A 16,090-nucleotide genomic window follows, 5' to 3' on the forward strand; every position below is an offset into this window, starting at 1 on the left:
GATGTATGAAAAAATAAAACTGTGCTACAGATGTTGCATTTTAAATGTAGTACAGGATTTTCCCATTCTTTAATTCTGCAAAAATGTTGCCCAGGAAAGAAAGGTCAAGGCTAGTGTTAACTTCAGCTACCACTTCATAAAGCTGTTCCCTCCCCATTCAAGTCCCTCTAAACTGTAGCTGATTTGTCACAGAAGCAATGATTAATGAGAATTTAACAACCACTCTTCCAATAAAGACTAACAGGCAGGCCCACTGCCCAGTAAATTGTGTAAATAACACAATGTTAAATAAGAGCATTTAAGATCTCAAATTTCCATTTACTCGATTTTTACGAAATTCTTTCATAATAATCAAAAAGCAGATCCGGAGACTTGTGTTCCATTTTGGTTCAGATCATCTCCAGATGATGATGAGCTTGGGTCTCCAGGGCAAATTATTTAATAATCCTAGTACCCACTGTTCCCATTTTTAAAACTGAAAAATAGAGATTTTTTAGCTTCCGATATTTGATCCTATATCCATTAAGAAACTGCATGCATAATTGTTATTTTTTTAATTAAATGTTACAAGGAAACAGCTTGAGAATTATAACATAATAAATATGTGGCCAACTGATGATAAAACAAAAAACATAGAAATATTTAAGTAGATTATAAACTGCTTAGCTTGAGTGGAAACAAACATAACCTAATTCTTATGACACAGGATATGACTAACAATGGGCCATTCTGAGTACAGAGTATGGGCACTGTCCCTCTGTCGTCTGGTTTACTTTCTCCTTTGCAAATTGCTAACAAATGACCATATATTGGACCAGAAGAAGCAGAAGCTTGAGATGAAAACTGGCTTCTGCTCTGTGGGTAAGGCTATAGAAGACGAGGTAGTTGACTTTTCTTCCTTTTTCATAGCCTTTTTTATATCATGAGTCCTTGGGAATTTGGGTAAAGCAAAGATACTGAGTAATTTCAGACTGGGATGATCTTTATCCCTGTGTTTCTTTAATGTGCATTTTCCTCTATCAAAAACCTGGAATTCTCTAGAGGTAAAGACAGGTCGTCGTCTTCTTCTTCTTCTTCTTCTTCTTCTTCTTCTTCTTCTTCTTTTCACTTTTTAAAAATGGTTATTGTTGTACTCCAGGAAACTGAATATAAAGTCTAAGCTTTTGAAAAACTACTGTGTACTCTTCACAATTTAATGCATTACCATGTTACGAGTTTGATTTTTTAAAAAATATATCCATTTGAGTTAGGTCCAAGACTTTTATGCATGAAAGGGAAAAATTGGTCCCACTTTTAAATGAAAGCACATGCTAACTAAAACATTGTATGAAACATCTGTATAACTTACAATACAGAATCATTGACTCTGTGATGGGAAATTCAGACTAGACAATATGAACTTTTTAAAAGACTTGTCATCACCACATAGCAAATCTAAGGAATTACGGTGCAATAAGTCTATATTTATAATATACATGAGTTAACGGAAAGACATTATTATCTTATTATGATTATAGTAACTTCATAGAAAAGCAATATGATAAATATGTAGTGTGCTTCTTCCATTATCTCAGCAGTAAAAGATGCTTGGTGGGCACCTTCTTCCAAACTGACCACCCTGGTGAACGTGAGATAATTAATCTTTTCTTCTCCCCTTGAGAAGTCATGATTCTCTTCTCTTTACCAGGAAAAGGGAGGCCACCCAGCACATCCTTCTATGCTGTCACCTGGCAAGGTGGGGCTTTTAATTCATTTTGATGTTTATATGTGGTTTAGACCATATTTAGTTTTATTTTCTGTCCTGAAACTGTAAGTCTAGTCTGCTAGATATTGAAACCCAATAAAATGGCCTCCACAGCTTTCTGCCCTGAATCTCACCTCTAAAACAAAATATAAGTGGGGGTGATTTCTCTCTTCAATAGAAAATGTAACTAGAGATGAAACCAAGTCTGCTCTGCATGGTTTTTATGTTCATGTGGTTTCCAGGGAAACCTCGCCCTGATATTTCTAAATGTTAGGATAGTAACTGGTACCCCCTCAGATTCTGTCTTTGAACAACTTAAAAATGTTCATGGCATCAAGGAAAGAGGGGCAAGAGCTATTGAAAAAAGAAAAATTTCATTTTTTAAAGATACATTTTAAATTGCACCATAAAGGGACCACAGAAAGTGGGAGTATCTAAAAGTCTAAGTGAGTGGAAGAGAAAGTGGTCTTTGTTTAGGTGAACAAACAAGTAAATCTTTATTTAGGGTAGCTTTTCAGATTTCAGAGGAAGACAATAACTTGCAAGTCTGATGTTTCAATTACCTGAATACCTCTATTGCAAATGAAGAAGGGTCACAGAAGAGGGGGGTGGCAGGTATATGACTCTGTTAAAGAAATGTATTTATTGAAAGAGCCAAACATATAAACTAATGAAATTAATTTATTTTAACCCTTTAATTTGCATAAATATAAACATATGTTAATGATATGAAATAGTAAAGGTTAAAAAAGTTACCCCAAAGCAGTGTAGCTCTTTACTTTATGTATTTTTTAAAATTTCACTTTTTTTTAAAGTTTATTTATTTATTTTGAGAGAGAGTGAACATGTGCATGTGCATTGGGGAGAAGCAGACAGAGGAGGAGAGAGAGGATCCCGTAGAGTCTCCACATTGTCAGCACAGATTCCAACAAGGGGCTTAAGATCATATATGACCTGAGCTGAAATCAAGGGTCAGATGCTTAACCAACTTAGCCACCCAGGTGCCCCTGATCTTCACTTTAATAAAGAATACAATGGGGACGCCTGGATGGCTCAGTCGGTTGGGCGTCAGACTTCGGCTCAGGTCAGGATCTCCCAGTCCGTTGAGTTCGAGCCCCGTGTTGGGCTCTGTGCTGACAGCTCGAGCCTGGAGCCTGCTTCAGATTCTGTGTCTCCCTCTCTCTCTGCCCCTCCCCTGCTCATGCTCTGTCTCTCTCAAAAATAAATAAACATTAAAATTTTTTTTTAAAAAGAATACAATGTACTTTTTCTCTTTAATTTCTCTTTCTCTTATTATTTTTGTCTTGACTTTCTTTCCTTTCTACCTATTCAAAATCAACCTTTCATTTCAGGCCTTCCTCACATATCATGTCTGTTAAATGATGCTTGCTTCAACCCTTCTCAAATGCACTTAAAATTGGTAAGATATTTTGCATTAAGTTTATCTTTGTAAAACACAACTTTCTAAATATTGCTCCAGCTTCTTTGGAAGTAAAATGTTATCAATGGATAATATTCCTTCTCTATAGCTAAACCGTTCTCTGATCTTAACCTTGTATGGTTAGAATGTTAATTTAGAAATCAACTCATCAACTCTAAAAACATGGCAGTGATGGACAGGGAAAGTAGACTCAGAGGAAGTGAGAAAAAAGAGCACAAAGATTGCATCTGAGCTGTGTTATTTGATACTTCAATTAGCTCTGATCAAGAATTAAAGCATGGCAGGCTCCCATAAGGATTAGTGACTTCTTCCCTTGGGTAGGAAGTGAAGGATGGACAGGAGAAATATATTCCCACCTCTAACATTGCTTGAGAGGAAAGGAACATTGGTAAAAGTTCCCATTATATAGATTCAGGTTGGAATTTAGGGCAAAAGATTCATTCAACTACCATTTTAATATGGATTTACTATTATTATTACTATTACTATTATCCTTTTGGAAAGCATGGAAATGCTTGTTTGATTATTACCATTTAGCACAGTCCTTGGCACAAAGTAATATGTCCATTATATGTTTTTTGTTGAGTAAGAGAATGAAACAGAAAGAGAATTATAAGCTGTCCCAATCCTAGCTCAGGTTGCTCTGGAGGAGGTAGACTTTAACCTAGACTAAAAGCACAGATATCAGTTAGATGCTTGGGCATAAGGGGAGAAGTAATTCTAATCTGGACATTCTAAGCACACATGGAGATGAAAACACCTGAAACCTCATGAATATCTCACTTGAATGTTTATAAAATTGATCTCTTCTAATTCTGGCAAACAATCTACATAATTTAGGATTTAAAATGAAATATTATACCTGGAGTTTTTATTTAGACATAGCCTTCATAAACTAACTGAATAATTGTGATCCTTTACATCATGCTGTGAAAATGCCAACCTTTTAATTCCTCCAAGCATCTTGGTGCAGATGGTCTCTTACTGCACAGCCAACAACTGTCACTTTATTTTACCAATATCTAAGAGACAGAATGATTACATCTACATCAATCATCTTGAATAATAGGGAAAAAATCATTGAATTATTACAAAATAAATGTCTCTCAGTTTTTAGAGAAAAGTCTGTGATTTGCAATATTTATTTGTGATAATGTAGGAGACAGTCACACATGTGACAATATTCTATTCTCTTGAGTCAGAGGTGGGACATGAACAAGTTTTCAGAGGATGAGCAAAAAGGTGACTTATTACTCCAGAAAGCTTTGGCTTTCTTTTTAGGATGAGAGAGTGTTCCAACAAGCATCAGGCAGAATTACTCAATTGTCTATCACTATGGCAGTGTCTCCATGTACCAAATGGCTTAAATGTGTTGATGGATGGGAAAGGAAAGCAAACCACTTATTCAAACATCTTGTTCTCTTGGGTATTTTGACAGCCTTTAGTACCTACATAGAAACCTCAGTTTCAACTGAGATCATAGCTACAGGCTTATGTGATATAATTTTTCTGTCTTAACAATTATGTCAATCTAATCAGCAAGACTGAAATTGGCTATTCTCTCACAAAATTAAAAAAGGAACTGATAGGAAAGAGGAAAATTATTTATTAACTTGTTGTCCCTCTCCACAGTTAGATGGGTTATACAGGTTCACAAATACTGGCTCCAACTATTAGAGCCACTTAATAAACAACAATAAATTGGATTAGTGCATATTTCATCTGCTTCATCCTAACACAGATAATGTCTATACTTGAAAAATGCCTTCAAAAAATGATTCAGCTGTTTGAATGTTTCGTTTTGCTGATTTAAAATATCTTACTCAAGGATTTAATTATACTAATTAGCAGATTTAGTGCCCCCCCACCCCAAAAAAATATGGGCAATATCTTCCTATGTTATTTCCAAAAGAGGACCAAATATGGGCTAGATATATTCCTGGAACTCAGTAAATCATTTGGGTTGGTTGAGGACCGTGGTCTTTGTCTTTTGTCTGACATTAGTATGCCACTTTTCCAAATGCCCAATATATTTATCAAAATATCCTGACAATAATTGTGCTGTATGTTTTGTATTTGCTTTTTTATTTACTTCTTCATGTAGCACACTCATTTCGTTGTTTTGGAGTTATAGGGCAATGGAAAAACTACAATTTTCCATCTTATTAAAATTAGGAACTTTCTCAGCAGTAAGTTAAAAACAGCTGAACAAAAGCACTTCAAACTTGGCAGGTGGCTAGGACTCCTGAGGAATCATGTCACAGCTAAGTTTCAAAGAAATATCTGAAATTAAAGTTTAGATGGTTTTAAACATCCCTCAGAGTCCAAACTTTTGGCAGATATGAAGATTTAAGAAATCATTTTGGAAATGAGGAAACTAGCCCAACCCTCTTTTTCACCCTGCTTAGAAAGATTAAGGCAAGGACTAAATCAGCAATGGGGTTAGAAAAATAGAAATCCTACCGTAATAAGTTAGAAATATCTTTATTCCTGTGGCTTAGTGACAAAGTGGCAGTGGTTGTGTGGTCAAACTGGAACCATCTTGGCCAAGAATTCTAGTACTAACCATTCTAACCATTCGCTACATAAATTAAGAAAACTCCATTATCTTCTCTGTTCAGTTTCTCCCTATGTCCCACGTAGATCATAGTATTATCAATTGGGTTTTAACTGTGATATCTTTGAAGATACTTTGAAAAGACAAAGGAACTTACAATCATCATTTGTAGTTTCTCTGTCTCTCTCCCATTAGCCTACCACATAGAATTATTGGATTGTCTCAAATTTCTTATTTGGTGTTGTTAGCAGACTTCACTTAAATGACAAAAGAAAGTCTGAGCTCACATCATTCCCAAATCCAGCAGTTATAATTATGTTTATTCAGTGCCATGGAAGTCAGCAATCCAAGATGAGTCATTTTAAAGGTTGATGTTGTCAAGATGATGAAATTAGTCATGTAGCCAATGTGATTTGGGTAATCAGATGATCAGAATATCTGACCAAATCAAACTAAATTCCAATTATTTCCATTTGCAACTTTGTTAGTCATTTGAATTTTCACTAAGATTATGCAATCCAAACCACACTAGCTTGCAAGGAAGAAATGAAGCAAACAGACAAATTAAGAACTCGGGTAATGGTAGCATGCATTGAAAGTAGAAGTATAAATTAAGAAGTTTTATGAGAAAAGTGAAACAATAATCATTACCACCATCAACAAACTTATTATACATAAAATGAGCAAGACATTGCAAAGCATAATATGATACTTAAAGAACTGTGAAGCATACAACTTTCACTTTAGAAGCATATAATATAGAGCTCTTAGATTTCACCACAGAAGATTAATAATTCTAAATAGAGTATTTGTTATATCTCAAGTGAGTGATATAGATGGTTGATGTTAAAGGAGTTTAGAGGAGTAACATAATCATTAGGAGCTGAGCAGTCAGAGAAGGTCTTAGAGCAGATCCTGGCTATAAGCAATTAAATGTAAAGTTATCCAGTAAGAATAATAACGTATAGATTATTTCCTGTGTATGCCTCATACCAAAGATGCTAGGACCAAAAGAGTTGTCTGGGAAATGGGAGTAAATTTAAAAAACGAGTTAAGATAAAAGTAATCTACATGGTAATTGCATTGGAATTACTAAAAATGAGGAATAGTTAGATCTACTTGCAATGTACAAGGGCATACAATGGCTTTGGATAGGATCCAAATTGGAATCAGTACCCAAATTAACTATGCCTAATTGCAAGGTATGGCAGTAGGTATCCTCTTAGATTAGAGTTGTGGTTCTAGGGTGGACTATTCAATTTTAAGAAAAATTCTGGCCAATAGTTTGGATGAAAAGAAATCAGGATTAGACACTGGGGCAGAAAGTGGCTGGGCGTCAGGTAGTGGATTATAATCCACTAAGACTACAGTGAAGTAAGCAGTCCCCACTCATACAGACTGGAATGGGTACCACTAGAATATATACAAGATCTCATTCTAATCTCATTGGATACTGGATAATCCACTAACTCTAGTCAGTAGTGACTGGGACCTCCAATATGTTGTCAGATTTGGTTTCTCTTTGCACAAGAGTTCTGTCTTTTCTTGAACTCAGAGTTTTGAATTGTCTTGTGCACATCAAAGACAGTAGGTTTGGGGCAGGAAAGGACTGACTTTAGAAGTGTTGTCCAGTTGGGGCTACTGTTGATTCATTCTGAATTGTCACTGAAATCCTCAGACAGCATTAAGTAGCAGCAAGGAGGTGGGAAGGACTATTTGAGTTTGTTCCTTCACTGCTAGAAATGACTTTTTATAGTTCATGGCTTACATAGCTCTGTAGCTAGTCTAAAGCCACAGTTACAAAGTTTTATATCTCATCTCCCAAATCACATTGATTCTATAGGACATATGTCAATTCTAAAAAATTTTTTAACATTTATTTATTGCTGAGAGACAAAGAGAGAGCACAAGCAGGGGAGGGGCAGACAGAGAGGGAGACAGAATCTGAAGCAGGCTCCAGCTCTGAACTGTCAGCACAGAGCTTGATGAGGGGCTTGAACCCACAAACTGTGATATCATGACCTGAGCTAAAGTCAGATGCCTAACCAACTGAGCCACCCAGGCACCCCGGACATATGTCAATTCTAGAGATTAATCACACCATAGGACTCAATTTTATAACACATTATAAAAGATTATGCTGATTAAACACACACTCCTCCACACGCATATTTACATTGAAAATGGATTATAGCATTTTGTAATGGCCAAAATGACATTTCTAAGGCATTCCTAAAATGATTAACCTTGTCATTTTCCAACCCTTTTTGCTCAGCCTATCTATGGAGATCTGTGCTGTTAACATTTTTTTTTTTTTTTTAATTCCTGCTCAATGACTGATAGAATACAATGGAACAGCAATTCTTAGCCCACAGAGCTCAAGAGCCACTTAATCAGTTAGGAGTGCACTGGCAGTGCTATGGACTGAGATTCCTTTAAAATAGCTAAGCCACAACCCAGACCAACTGCTGAGTGACAAGACTGATGCATAAACCCAGAAGGAGAACAAAGCCTGCTATTCTTGCTCTCAAATGTGTGCTTTTCAAAGTTATTAATCCTATATGTGTTGGCAATAAACTTTTAATGATCTTCTTCTTGTATCACATTTAATCTTCATCACTCATGAAATGAGTTGGACATATATACTATCTTTATTCTTCAGGTAAGGAAAATTTGGTCAAGAGATTAATATACTCCACATTTCACCTCAATAGTGAGAAAATGGAAAATACAACACAAGTCCCTTACTCCCAGAACCACTCTTTCCATTGCAAGACAGTGCTTTCAAAATTTTCCCAAATATACTAGAGTCAACAATCACTGCTTAGATACCAATACCAGTTTTTGACAGTTTCTCAACAGCACATAGGTACTAATCAACTGTCCCAAATCAACAGCACATAGGTAGTAATTTTTCTTACAATCTTGGTGGCAAAATGCATTTTTTTTTTCATCCAAGAAAATTCTAATAATTATCTAAATGTAGTTTATTAGGAACAATTTGACTTAAAGCTTTGAGATAATTTTTTTTTCACTCATAAACCGTTCTCATACATCTAGACTTAAATATTAGCTAATACAGGAACTTCCTTAGTAGCTACTCTCTGAGTCAGTGTGTTATGTTCTATGTAGGAATGAGTAGTGGATAGAAATTTCCAAAGACTTGATTCTTTTACTCAAGGAATTGGAACAGATTTAGGTTGACATCTATGAACAAAGGAACATTTATAATGCACATGAAAAATGTAAATATAAATTGATAAGCTAAGCACTGATGAAATATGAAACATCAGAATAATCATAATGATATTAAATTAGTAAAGATAATTAGTAGGAAGAAATATCTGAGCCATGTGTCAAAGGAAATACAAAATTTGGATTTCTAATTTCTCTTTTTCTTCTTCCTTTTTTTGTGCAAGCTCTGTACCCAATGTGGGGCTTAAACTCACAACCCTGAGTCAGGAGTCACATGCTCTACTGACTGAGCCAGCCATGTGCTCCAAAATTTGGATTTCTGGAGCACTGTGTGTGTATATGAATTTCACACCAATGGAAGAAAATGAGTAGAGACACAGTTATCAGCAAATTCTATGCCCAAATCAAGAGTCAGTCTTTAACAATGGTCACCTTGACCCACAGCAAACCAAACAACTCAACTTATACTCAATCACCTTAAAAGTGATTATTACCTTATATTATTACATAGAATGTTCAAAGTATAAGGAGCCAAATAAGATAGGCCTTGGTTAAAATCATGACTATCCTGACATTTAACTGTATACTTTACCAAGTAGCTAAAAATTTTTCAGTTTTCCCATATATAACTTATGAATAATTTTACCTACCTATCACACTGTGAGGAAATAGAGACATAATGTATGTGAAGTACTTAGCACAGAGCCTGTCATCTTGGCTCCATACTGCTATCATTCAAGCAGATGTCTTATACCTTTTGGAGATGGTGGTAATTTTTTTTATTCCTTTCATTAAAAGTACTTGATGTACAAGACTGACACTCAGTTGAACTTTACAAATTCCAACTTTTGGACTGCATGCAATCAGTGGATTGGGCACATGGTATGTTAACTATTAATTAATGACTCTATATGCCTTATGCCAATTATCTAGAATTCTCTTTTTTTGAGCTAAAAATCTATATTTTTCTTTAAAAATGTGTTATATAATGTGACTCCTACCCTAGTTGCTCTCGTTTTCCACTAATTCATTTCCTACTAAATGTTCTTCTTAATAAAATTAAAATGGTCATGTCATTTAACTAAGTGTTTTGCATGTACAAGCAACTTATTTACTTATGTCCTGCCTATAGGCATCACAAAGGCTTTTGGAAAATAATACGTTATGAGAATGGATGCATGGCTACAGTATAACAGAAGAAATGTGGGGTCTTGTTTCAGAAGAAGATCTGGTGTGGACTCCAGTTGTTCTCTCCTTTCCACATCACCACCAGACTCCTAGGTTTCAGGATATCCTCTTAAAAATTGGTAGAATTGGAAAGTTTGGGACCATTGAAAGGCAGGTGAAACGTACTGGGAAAACTGAGGCTACCTATGTCCAGGGTCACAGACAGGCATCATTTCTGGATAGCCAGTGGGAGATGTTTCAGTGTTGATTAACTAAAATATGAAATATTATCCTTATCCTCAAATAGCTTTCAAATATGTTAGGACATACAGTCATTGATATTTTTAAGGACAGAAATTCCCTTCAGATGTTAGATTCAGACTCAGTGCTGGAGGTGATCAGAGATGAGAAGGATTAATTTAGATTCAGTACCAAGACATCTGAGTTAGGCATGGAAGAATGAGTAGAATTCTAAGGTGTATTTCTGAGATATATTTGCTGATAAAGTTAGGGCTACAGAATATAGTAAGTGAAGGAAACGACATTTTTAAAAAGTCAGAGAAATAAGGAAACATGATGTTTTTGTTCATCTTTCCGTATTGGTTGGAGTACGAGCTTTATTGTGTGAGGACAGTATTATATATATATGGTCAGGAAATATATATGGTCAGGAAATATATATGGTCAGGAAGATGCTGTGCTGATGGAAAACTGTGCTTCATTTTGAAAGACAGGCTGAGTTTTATTACTTAATTTATTATTCATTCAATATATAGTGTTTACTCTGTGCCAGGCAATATATTCAGCACATTTTGGAAGATAATGTGGATTCATTTATATCTATATCTGTATCTATATCATCTGTATCTATATCTATATCTGTATCTATATCTATATCTGTATCTATATAGATTGCTTGTTAAAAAAACGAATGGAAGATTTGTTTACTTTTTAATTATTCCAAGTTTGGCTGAGAAACTAGGAAGTAGAAGTTTTCTTCGTAATTTGGGGCACTCATGAAAGGCACCAGGTGGCCATTCGTATCTGTTCATTTTTAGCTTCAAAGCCTGAAAAAATACCAGAGTCATAGCCTACAAGTCTTCACTGCCATTAATGTGACATATTTCTTCTTTGCTATAAAGGTTAAGAGCTGTAAATGTGAGATCCTCTGAAAAGTTTTAAAAGGTATCTGACATCTGCTGAGGACTTGTCACAAAATTAAAAAAAAAAAAATCTTGGGGTCAGTTTTCAGGGAGTCTTCTGTGCTACCACATCTACACTGAAAATACCTCTGGAAACTACCTCTCCAGCTTCACACTTGATGGCAGTGTTCTGCAGCAAATCTGGAGAAAATACTCAGATGCATCCTAACAGCCTGTATTCAGATTTATTGGGAAGCCAGGCTCCATTCGAATGTGCACATTATTCTTATTGAGAGTCATCAATGCTTTGTCAAACTCTACAAATGCCTTTTAAATGATCATTAAAGTAAAAAGACAATGAAATGTGGGAACCAAGCCTTAATGCAGTCATAATAATGTTCACCCCTAAATCTGAGTTCCCAAATCATCCAACCACAGAAAGAGCATAATTAGCATGTGAAATGTAAAGGAATGATAACAACCTTGGGGTCTTCCTTTGGATCCTGAGTCACTGCTGTTGATATGTTCCCTAACTAAGCTGGTATGCTGAGGACAGGGAATGAGAGGTTAGATTTTAGGTGCTCTTTCAGCCTTTGTAATTACGCCACTGTAGAAACCCAAATCTTGTTGGAGAGTAGGGTTTTCAAGGAGAAAAAAATCCAATGATAGGAAGACGTAATTGCCTAAGGTATATGTAAATATTTAAGTATAAATATATGTGAGCTTGCTGTCTATTTATAGACACAGCCATGTGTGTATTTGCATCTCTGTGTGTGCGTGTATGTATGCACACAAAGACATTAATTTAACTCACCCGGATACTTATTTCTGGATATGACTGTTGGAAACACATCACACAACCATCCAAATTTCTATCCCAAATGCTGTTCAAGACTGTAGATAATTAAATATTTGTAGTTGCATCAGGAAAGCAGAATCAATAGCAGGCTTTCTAGTTAAAAGTTTGTACCTCTTCATAGTTTTGGCATTTGTTAGTTTCATATGGCATTGTTGCTGATCAAATTTATTAAATGTTTTACTCAAAATCATGAAGTGCTTAAATCTGGCTGTCATTATTATGCAAACCCTAGTTTCAGCGAGGCACCATTCCTTAGGTAGGACAAAGCTATGAAAGAAGCTACACAGCTTAAAGTAAAATGCTGATTTCTAAAAGATTAGCGTAACTTGATCCATGTAACCCCCAGTCTATTCAATAAATACAGTCAGATTGTAATAGAATCAGTCCCTGTACAATAGCCATCTTTGCTTTCTTCCAAAACCACTTTCAACCTCAACCAATCATTTGTCCTTCTGGACACTCGTCATAAGAGAAATCAGAGGAAAGAATATTCATTAAAATGATCACTTTTCCTCAGGCTACAAGTTAGAAAATGGGTAACAATACTGATGGCTATCATTTGTACATGGACTTGCATGTTCCAAAGCATACTTATATAGTCTCTGTTTCTGTTTCTCTGTCTTTCTACAATTCTCTTTTTCTTTCTCCTTCTTTCCTCACAACAGCCTTACAGTACCAAAAAAAAAAAAAAAAAAAAAAAAAAGCAGGCTTTATTGTAATTCCTGTGTTGCTAAAGGGGAAATGAAAATACGAAGGAGTAATTTGCCTGAACTATGATTGAAAAACTGTTGAAAGGGATAATTAGGATTTGAAATCAAGTCCCTGATATTGTAAGCTGTATTCTTTGGCAATCATAGTAACATGATCCGGTAAATTTGGTGAAATAATCTGGTGAAATTTGGTGAAAGTGAAACCTAATTACTTTCAAAGACTAACGTATTTGTGGCAGAGGCAGGACTAGAATCTGTTACCTTATTTTAAGTTTCATGGTCTTAGAAAAACTTGAGAGTTTTCTCTCATTTTACTGTGATTGAGATTAGGGAATCCTAGTGCTTCCTTTGGAGCCAGAACCAGCCTGACCGCATACTTATAAAGGAGCTTCCAATCAGCTGGTACTGTCAAAGTTGAGCTCTAGTTTGAAGTGGGACAAAGAGGGTGAGAAGATGAAAGGAAAGTCCTTTCATCAGTGAATTCATTCTTCAGATCAGTAATGTTTATTGATCATGAACTGAGTGCCAGGCTCTGCACTTGACATTCGGCATTCAAACCAAATAAGAGAAGTCTCTTGCCTTTATTCTCCTTGTGTTCCCAAGATCTTTATAGGCCTACCCTCCACTTTCAGAGCCCTCTGACCCTCTCTACCATAATTCTTTCCCTGCTTGAATATATAAAAACTGATTTATACTAAGGTATTTCAGCTATAATAGAGGAGACATTTGAGGACAAGGGATACTTGAAACCAAACATGGAGGCTGGTCTGGGTTCCAGCTGTCTCAACAGTAGTCCCACAGATATCAAACAGAAACAAAGCAATCAGAAACACTGACAGTTCTCACACAGATCCAGGTCTATCTTTAATATTTGTGGGGCCCAGGGCAAAAGTATAAGTGGAAGACTGTAACCCACTCTTTGCCCACTCAACACTTTGGTCCCACACTGCAAGGAGTCTCAGCCATGTGGATGCTAGGAACACTCTTCACCTCTTCATCAATCCCTCCCCACCCCAACAACTGCTAAGCAACTTACTTTTTGCTGTTTTGCATGGGGGCATGGTTTACCTTGAGAGGATATTCTGAGAATGCTGCTCATGTAGGTCCTAAGGTGGGCCCAGGGTATGAGAAGAGAAGCAGGCCCAGGGTCTAGAAGAGGGGAGACGCATCTCTTTGATGCTGAGGTTTTCTTGCTTCATGGGAGGAGTTGTGGCCTGAGAAGGGCCAGATTGGAGGCCTCTGAAATACAGCCCCCAGGGCGGGAGTCCCTACTTCCCAGGTCTAAGGATGGTATTCTTCTGGTCTACTCCTGAAAAAAAATAAACAAAATTTATTCTCAGATTTGTCATTTTTTGAACAGTCTTCATGTTTTTAGGAACCTGAAAATTAATCACACCCACCTTCCCAGGCCTCCTCAAGAAACTTCTTTATACCCAGGTGCTGATATTTATATACCTTTTGGGTCTGATCAGGCTTCACATAGGACTTCTAATAGCTTGCTACTTAGTATGCTTGTGAACCTATTGCAAAAGGATTGCCTAAGAAATGGAGAGTCTCAGGTCTCACTCCCAGATCTACTGCATCAAAATCTGCATTTTACCAAGATTCCCCAGTGATTCATATGCACAATAAAATCTGACAGGAATTGACCCAATTGACTTATTTTACAAGTAGATATAAAGTCCTTATATAATTTGTAAATATCCAATAATTTTGATTTGCATTTTCTTGATGATTAATGATGTTGAGTATTTGTTGTACTCAAGTACTTGTTGGCCATCTGTATGTTTTCTATTGAAAAACATCTACTCAAATCTTCAGCACATTTTTTTTAATCAGATTGTTTGGGTTTTTGTTGTTGTTTTGCTATTGAGTTCTACAAAATACAAGTATGGCAACGTTTTTTTAAAGAGAGCTTATAGAGAAGAGCTCAAGGCACAAATAAACTGCCTAATGGAAGATTTCATAAAGGATACCAATTCTGAACTCTCAGAGAAAAGAAGTATGAGGGAAGTGAGGAGTCACTGAATTTAAGAGGCAAACTTCAGAGTAAAATAACCAAAAACGGCATATGCACCAGGTTGCAAGTAAATAAGAGTAACTGCACAATTAGGAAGCTATTTATAGTTTCGGTGAACTTAGTTTCTCTAGAGTAGTGGAGACTGAAATCAGATTATAAGTTTCAGGAGGTAAGGAGAAAGTAGCATCTGAAGAATTAGAAACAGACAATGATAGTTAATCTTTCAGAAAGCACAGCTGCAAAGTAAAGCAGAGAGACAGAAAGGTGGTGTAATGGTACTCATCCTGGGAAACTATTTTCAGGATTGGAGTTCAAACTGTAAGAGCACCAATTAAATGGGAGTAGGGATAGAATAAGGTACTAAAAGATTCAGGGGTACCTAGGTGCCTCAGTTGGTTAAGCATCTGACTCTTGATTTCAGCTCAGGTGACGATCTCATGGTTTGTGAGATCAAGCCCTGCATCAGGGCTCTGCGCTGACAGCAGGGAGCATGCTTGGGATTCTCTCTCCTCTCTCTGCTCTTGCACTTGCATGCTTTCTCTCACTCTCTCAAAATAAAAATAAATAAACTTTAAGAAAAAAGGAAATGCAAGAGGAACTGCTTTAAGAATGAAGATGGAAAAGTTGTCTATGAATAAAAGTTGCACCTAAATTTCTCATAGTGAAAGAAAGAATTCACGTGTGTGAAAGTGAGAGAAAGAGAAGGAGAATGTAGATGGTTTTGAGGTTGTAGGTTGGAAGTTACTGAGAAGGTGAGGCAGATTACACCTGATAAATTCAGTTTTCTGGAATAAGAGACACATTTTTTGATTAAAGTGAGGAGAGGGCATTGATGTGGGGTTTACTGAGTTATTGAAGATGCTAAACTATACTTCTGCCTAAAGTTCTCTTGATTCTGTAAGCTGGAATTCTGCTCCTAACCTGCTGCTCCTAGGGGTCTTTAATTTTTATATCTGGACTACCTTTAATTCCTACTGGTTCTCCTAAAACGACCTTTGAAGTGGCATGTCATAAAAGAAACTTTGTTGACATGTGTCCTTTTTAACTTCATTGAGCTCCTAAGCATCTTCCTCCTAAAAACTTCACTAACCTGCTTCAGATTAACTGTCTATTACTTATCTTTGCTGCAAATCATATCTGGATAGATTTTATATTACTTTCAGCATTTTTACATCATATATCTGTAGTCTAATCAACTTAGTTTTTTGGGGTTTTTTGTTTCTTTGTTTTTTGCTGGAAGTAGAATCAGTGGTCT

The 16,090-nt window shown here is 36.1% G+C and overlaps 1 long non-coding RNA gene across 1 annotated transcript; it reads left to right on the forward strand.

Moving 5' to 3' along the window:
• The first annotated feature begins 789 nt into the window (after positions 1-789).
• Positions 790-8,334, forward strand: LOC123588048. The gene is made up of 4 exons (XR_006707668.1): positions 790-861; positions 1,688-1,735; positions 3,097-3,164; positions 8,111-8,334. It is a non-coding gene; the product is annotated as an uncharacterized LOC123588048 (long non-coding RNA).
• Positions 8,335-16,090: the final 7,756 nt, after the last annotated feature.

The sequence above is a fragment of the Leopardus geoffroyi genome, chromosome D3 (assembly GCF_018350155.1).
Source record: "Leopardus geoffroyi isolate Oge1 chromosome D3, O.geoffroyi_Oge1_pat1.0, whole genome shotgun sequence".
Classification (NCBI taxonomy): Eukaryota; Metazoa; Chordata; class Mammalia; order Carnivora; family Felidae; genus Leopardus; species Leopardus geoffroyi.